Here is a 9,438-nt window from a genome sequence, read left to right on the forward strand (position 1 = left end):
TTCCATCTTCAGCCAACAGGAATCGAGCAGCTTTGGTTTGTAGGGCCCTCGATTCTTTAGGGTTCGATGAGAATTTTCCGTTCTTCAAGTATTCAATATACTTATTCCTCTAATCCCAGGTTAAGCTTGTAGAATTTATTTCGGCATGACCTTCCTAGATTATGGATCTCGAGAGTTGAACGACAGTCCCCGAGTCGATCTCATCTTCTTCGACCGATGACCCAAAACTTACGATTGCGTCGGCCTCACTGTTTTGTTTCTCTAGGCACATGTTGTAAAGTCCATTCCTTGAAACGGTGCAAAGTTACCTGTAATTTTTCCAAATACCTTTGCATCCTATCTTCTCGAACTTCGAAGGTTTTTTTTTTACTTGGTTCACCACTAGTAAAGATTCATATTTGGCTTCAATGATTTCTTCTCCCAAACTTTTAGCTAGTTTGAGACCTGCAATCACGGCCTCGTACTCGACCTGCAATCATGGCCTCGTACTCGACCTCATTGTTAGTCAGCCTAGAAGTTTTGATAGATTGCCTAATAGTGCCACCCGTGGGGGGTTTCAAAATGATGCCAAGCCCGGACCCCTTCACATTCGAAGCACCATCTGTGAAGAGGGTCCAAACCCCCGATGATGTACCTGATTTTATGAAGAGTTCTTTTTCAACTTCGGGTATGAGGGTTGGCATGAAGTCGGCCACAAAGTCCGCTAAAATTTGGGACTTGATGGCTGTACGAGGTTGATATTCGATATTGTACCCACTGAGTTCGATAACCCATTTGGCCAATCGGCCCGATAGTTCGGGCTTGTACAAAATATTACGAAGTGGGTAGGTGGTTAACACGCATATGGGGTGACATTGAAAGTACGGTCTTAACTTTCTAGAGGCGCTTATCAGTGCAAGTGTCAATTTCTCTAAGTGTGTATATCTAGTTTCTGCTTCTCCTAAGGTTCGACTTACATAATAAATAGGAAATTGCGTACCTTGCTCTTCTCGAATTAGTACGCCACTCACCGCAATTTCTGATACCGCCAAGTATAAGTAAAGTTTCTCATCTGCCTTCGGTATGTGAAGCAGTGGAGGGCTCGACAAGTATCACTTCAATTCTTCTAATGCATGTTGGCATTCTGGGGTCCAGGCGAAATCGTTCTTCTTTTTGAGTAGAGAGAAGAATCTATGGCTCCGATCCGTCGACCTCGAAATGAATCGGCCTAATGCGGCTATCCGTCCGGTAAGCTTTTGCATGGCTTTTACACTATCCACGACGGCGATGTCTTCGATGGCCTTGATCTTATCGGGGTTGATCTCGATTTCCCGATTCGATACCATGAAGCCAAAGAACTTGCCCGAACGAACTCCGAAAGCACATTTCTTGGGGTTGAGCTTCATGTTGTATTTCCTTAAAATCTTGAACGTCTCCTGCAAATGAATCAAATGGTCCTCTATGCTCAGGGACTTAACTAGCATGTCATCAATATAAACTTCCATTGTCTTACCTATTTGCTCTTCGAACATTTTATTTACTAGGCGTTGGTAAGTAGCTCCTGCATTTTTTAGCCTGAAGGGCATTACATTATAACAATACGTTCCACACTTTGTGATAAATGAAGTCTTTTTTCGGTCCTCTGGGTTCATTTGAATTTGATTATACCCGAAATAGGCATCGAGAAAAGTAAGGATCTCGTGGCCGGCTGTGGCATCGATCATGTGATCGATGTTAGGTAGTAGAAACTAATCTTTGGGGCACGCCTTGTTTAAATACTTATAATCTACACACATTCTAAGTTTGTTCCCTTTTTAGGGACTACAACTACATTGGCTAACTATTCAGGATATTTTACTTCCTAAATCGACCCTATTTTGAGAAGTTTAGTTACCTCGTCCTTTACGAATTCGTGCTTTATCTCAGACTGAGGTCTTCTTTTTTGTTTCACCGGTTTGCACTTGGGGTCCAGGCTCAGCCGGTGCGTTGTTATCGACGGTGGGATCCCTGTCATATCTAGATGGGATCAAGCAAAACAATCTATGTTATCTATAAGAAATTGAATAAGTTTTTTCTGAGTTCGGGGGTCAATCCCATTCCCAAGTATACCTTTCTCTCGGGCATATGCCCGATCAATATAACATGTTCCAGTTCTTCGACCGTCGATTTGGTGGCGTCAGAATCTTCGGGGATGATAAAAGTTCGAAGGATCAGAAAATCCTCCTCTTCTTCTTCTATTTCCTATTTCCCGATTCGGTCGAGGCTGGCGACTGTGATTGCTATTTAACTTCTCGTTTACCTTTGATATTTGGCCTTTTCGAGGTTGATAGTATTGATATCGGCGTTACCTCATCGACCGCAAATATTTCGCTTGCAGCATGCTGCTCCCCGTACACTGTTTTTACACCATCCGACGTCGGGAATTTTATTACTTGGTGGAGAGTCGAAGGTACTGCCCTCATATTGTGGATCCAAGGCCTTCCGAGTAGGGCATTGTACCTCATGTCACCCTCGATTATGTGGAACTTGGTATTTTGGATGGTCCCAGCCACGTTTACCTGTAGAATAATTTCCCCTTTAGTTGTTTCATTGGCCACGTTAAAGTCGTTTAAGACCCGAGCTGCGGGCACGACTTTATTTTGCTGACCGAGTTGCTCCACGAACCTCGATCGGATGACATTCACAGAGCTACCTGGATCCACTAAAACACGCTTAACTTGAACTTTATCTAATAAGATAGAAATTACTAGAGCGTCATTGTGTGGCTGAGAGATGCCTTCGACTTCTTTGTTCTTGAATGATCAAGTGACTTCGGTCACGTAATCTCGGGTTTGTTTTTCTCTAGTGATCGGTATCTTTTTCTACACGTAATCATGGATAGTTCCCAGTTATTATTTTTCTACACATTGCTAACCCTAAGGTTAGATTCATTAAGGGTTAAAAGGCCATAAATTGTAACAACCCGGCCGGTCGTTTCGAAAGTTATAGCTCCGTTTTCCCTATTTCTGCTTCCTTTTGTGATTTTCAGCTATATTATGATATATCAGGTTAGTTGGTTCAGGTCCGGAGTGGTTTCAAAGTGGATTGAGACACTTAGTCTCTAAAGTAGAAGCTTAAGTTGGAAAAGTCAATCAGACATTGACTTATATGTAAACGACCCCGGATTTAAATTTTGATGGTTCCGTTAGCTCTGTTAGGTGATTTTGGACTTAGGAGCGTGTTCGAAATGTGATTTGGAGGTCCGTAGTGGAAGTAGGCTTGAATTGGCAAAAGTTAGAAATTTGGCGATTTCGGTCGGTAGTGGAAAATTTGATATCGGGGTCGGAATGGATTTCCGGAAATTGGAGTATGTTTGTGGTATCATTTGTGACGTGTATGTAAACGTTGAGGTTATTCAGACGTGGTTTGGTAGGTTTCAGCGTCGTTTGTGGAATTCGGAAGTTTAGAAGTTCTTAGGCTTGAATCCGAGGGTAATTTGGTGTTTTGAGTGATTCGAAGGCTCGACTAAGTTTGCATGTTGTTATATGAATTGTTGGTATGGTTGGATGAGGTCCCTAGGGGCTCTGAATGATTTCGGGTGGTTAACAGATTGTTTGAAGTTGGAAAAATGCAGTTGAAGCTGCTGCTACTGGTATTTCGACACCTACGGAGGGGGAGTCGCATGTGCGAGGTCGCAGGCACGCGTGGGAGTTCGCAGGTGCAGACAGTGTTGAGGTAGGCTGGATCCGCAAGTGCGTAGGAGAGCTCGCATCTGCGAGGAAAAGTATGTTTGTGGTATCATTTGTGACGTGTATGTAAACGTTGAGGTTATTCAGACGTGGTTTGGTAGGTTTCAGCGTCGTTTGTGGAATTCGGAAGTTTAGAAGTTCTTAGGCTTGAATCCGAGGGTAATTTGGTGTTTTGAGTGATTCGAAGGCTCGACTAAGTTTGCATGTTGTTATATGAATTGTTGGTATGGTTGGATGAGGTCCCTAGGGGCTCTGAATGATTTCGGGTGGTTAACAGATTGTTTGAAGTTGGAAAAATGCAGTTGAAGCTGCTGCTACTGGTATTTCGACACCTACGGAGGGGGAGTCGTATGTGCGAGGTCGCAGGCACGCGTGGGAGTTCGCAGGTGCAGACAGTGTTGAGGTAGGCTGGATCCGCAAGTGCGTAGGAGAGCTCGCATCTGCGAGTCCGCAGATGCGGATAGGTGCCCGCAGAAGTGGAAGTGAGGAGGACAGGTAGTGGCCGCAGGTGCGAGGTCTTTTCCGCACCTGCGTGGTCGCAAATACGGATATGGAGCGCAGGTGTGAAGTTGGGGTTTTTAATGATTTTCCACAGGTGCGGAGGTTATTGCGTAGATACGGCACTGCAGGTATATATATTTAGCTGCAGGTGCGAAAGACCTGGGCAGAAACTATAAATAGAACACCTTCGCGAATTTTATTTCATTTCCAACATTTTCAAGTCGATTTTTGGATATTTTGGAGTGATTTTGAAGGGAGATTCAAGGGTTTTCAGTGAGGTAAGTTTCTTGGGCTCTAATACTCCTATCTATGGTATTTTTCCATTTTATTATCATCTAATTAGTGGAATTTAGGGGTGAAAATAGGGGGTTAGGGCTTGGGATTTTGGAGAGTTTAATTTAAGGATTTATGGGACCAAATGATGTCGGATTTTGATAAATTTTGTATGTATGGACTCGTGAGTGAATGGGATTTCTAGTTTTGTGACTTTTGTTGGATTTCGAGACATGGGACCGGGGGGCGGGTTTGAGTGAATTTCGGGATTTGGCCTATAATTTGGTATTTTCCTTGTGGGATTAATTCTTTAGCTCATATTGATCGTATTTTATTGCTTGTGGCTAGATTCGGGTCATTTGGAGCCCGGTTAGAGAGGAAAGGGCATTTCGGAGTAGGAGTTCTACACTGTTGAGGTAAGTAACAGTTTTAAATCTAGTCTTGAGTGTATGAAACCCGGAGTTTGATATAATATGACTGTTTGGAGGTGGCACCCATGCTAGGTGACGGGCGTGTGGGTGTACTCTGTGAGGGATTGAGACTTGGTCCGTCCCGGGAGACTATAAAGTCTAATAGCCTTTATTTGTGTTTATATGCATTCCTGTCTATTAGAACATGACTGCCTTTCATGTTAGAAATCATGCTTAGGCTATATTCCTGCTCATGGCAGTTATATTCAGTCATAGTGATTCTTGTACATGTTTACCTCAGTCTCTGTTATTTTCCCGTATGATATACTGTAACACTTTGATTTAGGCTGTTTTCCCTTCCTTTATTGAGAGCTATAAGACTAGAGAGGTTCATGACTGAGTAAGGCCGAGGGCCTGTTTGTGAAATATTATACTATAGCATGTGAGTTGTCCGTACAACACGTGAGTTATCCGTGCGGATCCTTATATTATACTATAGCACGTGAGTTGTCCGTGCGGATCCAGATATTTATACTATGGCACGTGAGTTGTCCGTGCAACACGTGAGTTGTCCGTGCAGATTATAGCGCTTGGGCTGTAGGAGCCCCTCATGATTCTGAACACCCCTAGTGAGCGCAGGTACCTATTGAGAGTGTGTATTGAGGGCTGAGAGCCGAGAGCCGAGAGCCGAGAGTGTGAGCTGTTGAGATGGGTTGAGTGACTGCTGCCTTGAGAGGCTGTACTTGATTTTATTTATTGTCGCACTTAGTTGTTATATGTTGTTGTTGTGAAATTTCTAGAAGATTCATATTTGTTTTACATGAGCGCGAACCGATTTGACTTATACCACAAAGTTTGAAAGCATGTTCACTCTTTACTGAAAACTTTTGAAATGAATTGTACTGTATAGCTCGTCACTGCTTCTTAGTTCCTTATTTATTTCTGTTACTTGCTGAGTTGGTTGTACTCATGCTACACCCCACACTTCATGTGCATATCTAGGTGTGTTTGATCACAGAGGTCATTGAGTTCGGGCGCGATCGAGTACCGGAGACTACGAGGTAGCTGCCGGCGTCCGTAGGACCTTGTCTCTCCTTCTATATTTCTTTCTGTCTTGTATTGATATTTAGACACTGGTTGTATTTGTTTGGTTCTCTAGATGCTCATGACTTAGTGACACCCCGATGTCGGACTATTTTTCCACACTTACGTTTTATTTGGGTTTTACTCCGTATTTATGAGAAACTCCGGTTATTTTAAATGCTTAATTCACTTCTGTTAAATTTTGAAAGTGTTTTGGAAAGGTCAGCTTGCCTAGTAGCACGATAGGCACCATCACGACGGGTTAGGTTTTGGGTCGTGACAAGTTAGTATCAAAGCCTAGGTTACATAAGTCTCACGAGTTATGAGCGGGTTTAGTAGAGACTTGCGGATCGGTACGGAGACGTCTGCGCTTATCTTCAAGAGACTGTTAAACCCTTAGGAGAACTTCACATTCTTGGACTCTTGTCATGCGAATATGTCTATTCTGGTAACTAAACACCTGTTGTTTCATTTTCTCACAGATGGTGAGGACTCGTGCTACCAGTCAGGAGGGCCAGCCACCAGTACCACCATCCAGGGCCGTGAGAAGCCGAGGCCGCAGTAGAGGCTGTGGTAGGGGCAGAGGTGCAGCCCGTACAACAGCTGGGGCAGTACTTGCAGATCCACCAGTTTCCCTAGATCAGGACCAGATTCTAGTTGTTGATGCACCAGCTCAGGTACCACCTGTGCCTATTATGATTCCAGGCCTCCATGAGGCCCTAGCTCAGATTCTGGCAGCGTGTACCGGCCTTGCTCAGGTGGTCTCTATCTCGACGGCCGCAACCACTTCTTAGGCCGGGGGAGGCACTCAGACTCTCGCCGCTCGCACACCCGAGCAGGTTGTTCAGGGACTCCAGATGCCGGAGGCACCACCAGCCTAGCCGGTTGTAGCTGCTCAAGAGTATGTGGTTCCTGCTATGCCTAAGGATGATCATCGTAGGTTGGAGAGGTTTCAGAGACTCCAGCTTCCACCTTTCAGTGGCACAGAGAGAGAGAGGATGCCCAGGATTTCTTGGACATGTATCAGAAGATACTCCGTACAGCTGGTATTCTGGAGACTTGTGGGGTCTCATTCACTACTTTTTAGTTTTCTGGGGCTGCACTCAGATGGTGGGAGACTTACTAGAGGCGTAGGCCTGTTGGTGCAATACCCCTTGCTTGGCAGCAGTTCTCCGTGGTCTTTTTGGAGAAGTTCGTGCCTCAGTCCCGCAGAGAGGAGTTGTGCAGACATTTTGAGCAGCTTCGCCAGGGTGATATGTCTGTGACGCAGTATGAGATGCGGTTCTCGGAGTTGGCCCTTCATGCTATCTGGTTGGTTCCCACAAACAGGGATAGGATCATGAGGTTTATAGATGGTCTCACTTTTTAGCTACAGTTGCTTATGACCAGAGAGAGGGTGCCTGGTGCTACCTTTCATGAGGTTGTCAACGTTGCTCGATAGATTGAGATGGTTCGCGGTCAGGAGAGGGTTGAGAGGGAGGCCAAGAGGCCTCGTGGTCAGGGTGGATTCAACGGTGCTCCTTTTGCGGGTAAGTTCCAACACGGTAGAGGTCGTCATTTCAGACAAGCTCAGTCAGCTCGGCCATTTCACCGTGGTGCATCATCTGGCCATGGTTCTCACAGTCATCAGCAGGGCCAGTCATCATTCAGTGCACTAATGACGCAGAGTTCTCATCATGCCCCGCCCGCTCATGTATCCTCGGGTAGTTCTTTTGGGCATCAGGAGCAGCAGTTTCGTCAGAGGAGAAGTTGTTTCGAGTGTAGAGATTTTGGTCACATTATGAGAGATTGCCCTAGGCTATTGGGTGGGACTCCACAACGGAGTACTCGGCCGATGGCACCAGCACCAATTCCTTCATCACTTGCCCAGCCAGCCAGGGGTGGAGCTCAGCCAGCTAGGGGTGGAGCCCAGTCAGCTAGGGGTCGCCTGAGAGGGGGAGGCAGATCAAGGGGTGGCCAGGCCCGTTTCTATTCCCTTCCTTCCAGACCAGATGTTATTGCTTCAGATGCTGTGATTACAGGTATTGTCTCAGTTTGTCAAAAAGATGCCTCTGTATTATTTGACCCTGGTTCCACGTATTTATATGTTTTCTCGTATTTCGCCCATTTTCTGGATATGCCCCATGAGCCTTTAGTTTTATCTGTTCATGTATCTACTCCTGTGGGCGATACTATTGTTGTGGACCACATATATCGTTCATGTGTGGTGACTATTGGGGGTCTGGAGACCCAAGTGGACCTTTCGCTGCTCAGTATGGTTGACTTTGATGTGATATTAGATATGGATTGGTTATCTCCATGTCATGCTGTTCTAGATTATCACGCCAAGACCGTGATGTTGACTATGCCGGGATTTTCGAGGGTTGAGTGGAGAGGTTCTGTAGATTATGTACCAAGTAGGGTGATTTCATATCTGAAGGCTCAACGTATGGTTTAGAAGGGTTTCCTGTCTTATTTGGCTTTTGTGAGGGATGTTAGTATAGAGACTCCTACCATTGATTTTGTTCCGGTGGTACGTGATTTTTCGGATGTGTTTCCTGCAGACCTGCCGGGCATGCCGCCTGACAGGGATATTGAATTTAGTATTGATTTGGTGCCGGGCACTCAGCCCATTTCTATTCCACCGTATCGTATGGCACCAGCGGAGTTGAAAGAGTTGAAAGAACAACTTCAGGAACTCTTTAATAAGGTATTTATTCGGCCTAGTGTGTCACCTTGGTGTCACGACCCAACTGGAGGGTCATGACTAGCACCCGGGCCATACTTGCCGAGCACCAACGTACATTTTATCTAACCTTCCTTATTATCTTTAAGGGCCGACAAGATCAATATAAATAGTAGACATGGGTCATGAACATCCAACAGTGAAAGATAATGTCATGAACATACATAACATGGGACGACAAGACTATCAAGAAACTATATATAAGGTACGAGCTAACATGATGCCATGAAAGACTATACAACAAAAATCAGCCGACAAGGCATTCTAAACCATACATAAGTCGACACCTGTCTATGAGCCTCTAAAGGAACATAAGTTGCTACAACATTGCCGGAACAGGGCCCTGACATACCCATAATGTCTATAACAAAAATGCATACCAAGACCACGGCAAGTCCGGAGAAGGGATCTCGCCAATAACTGCTGAACTGGACAGCCTACTGTGGTGGGGGAGCTACATCTACCTATCTATCAGGACCTGCAGCACGACATGCAGCGTCCACAAATAAAAAGGACGTCAGTACGAATAAAGTACTGAGTATGTGAGGCAAAAAAGCATAAGTAAGAATAGTAATATAAACAGGGATAGAGAATATACAACCTGTGATATCTGGGTACCTCTGAGGGCTACTGACATGAAATACATGATACATACATATATATACATAAACTTTTAAAACATATGCCTTTGTGGGCATCACCATCATCATATCGTACCCGGCCATAATAGGCTCGGTAA

The sequence above is a fragment of the Nicotiana tomentosiformis genome, chromosome 2, assembly GCF_000390325.3.
Source record: "Nicotiana tomentosiformis chromosome 2, ASM39032v3, whole genome shotgun sequence".
NCBI lineage: Eukaryota > Viridiplantae > Streptophyta > Magnoliopsida > Solanales > Solanaceae > Nicotiana > Nicotiana tomentosiformis.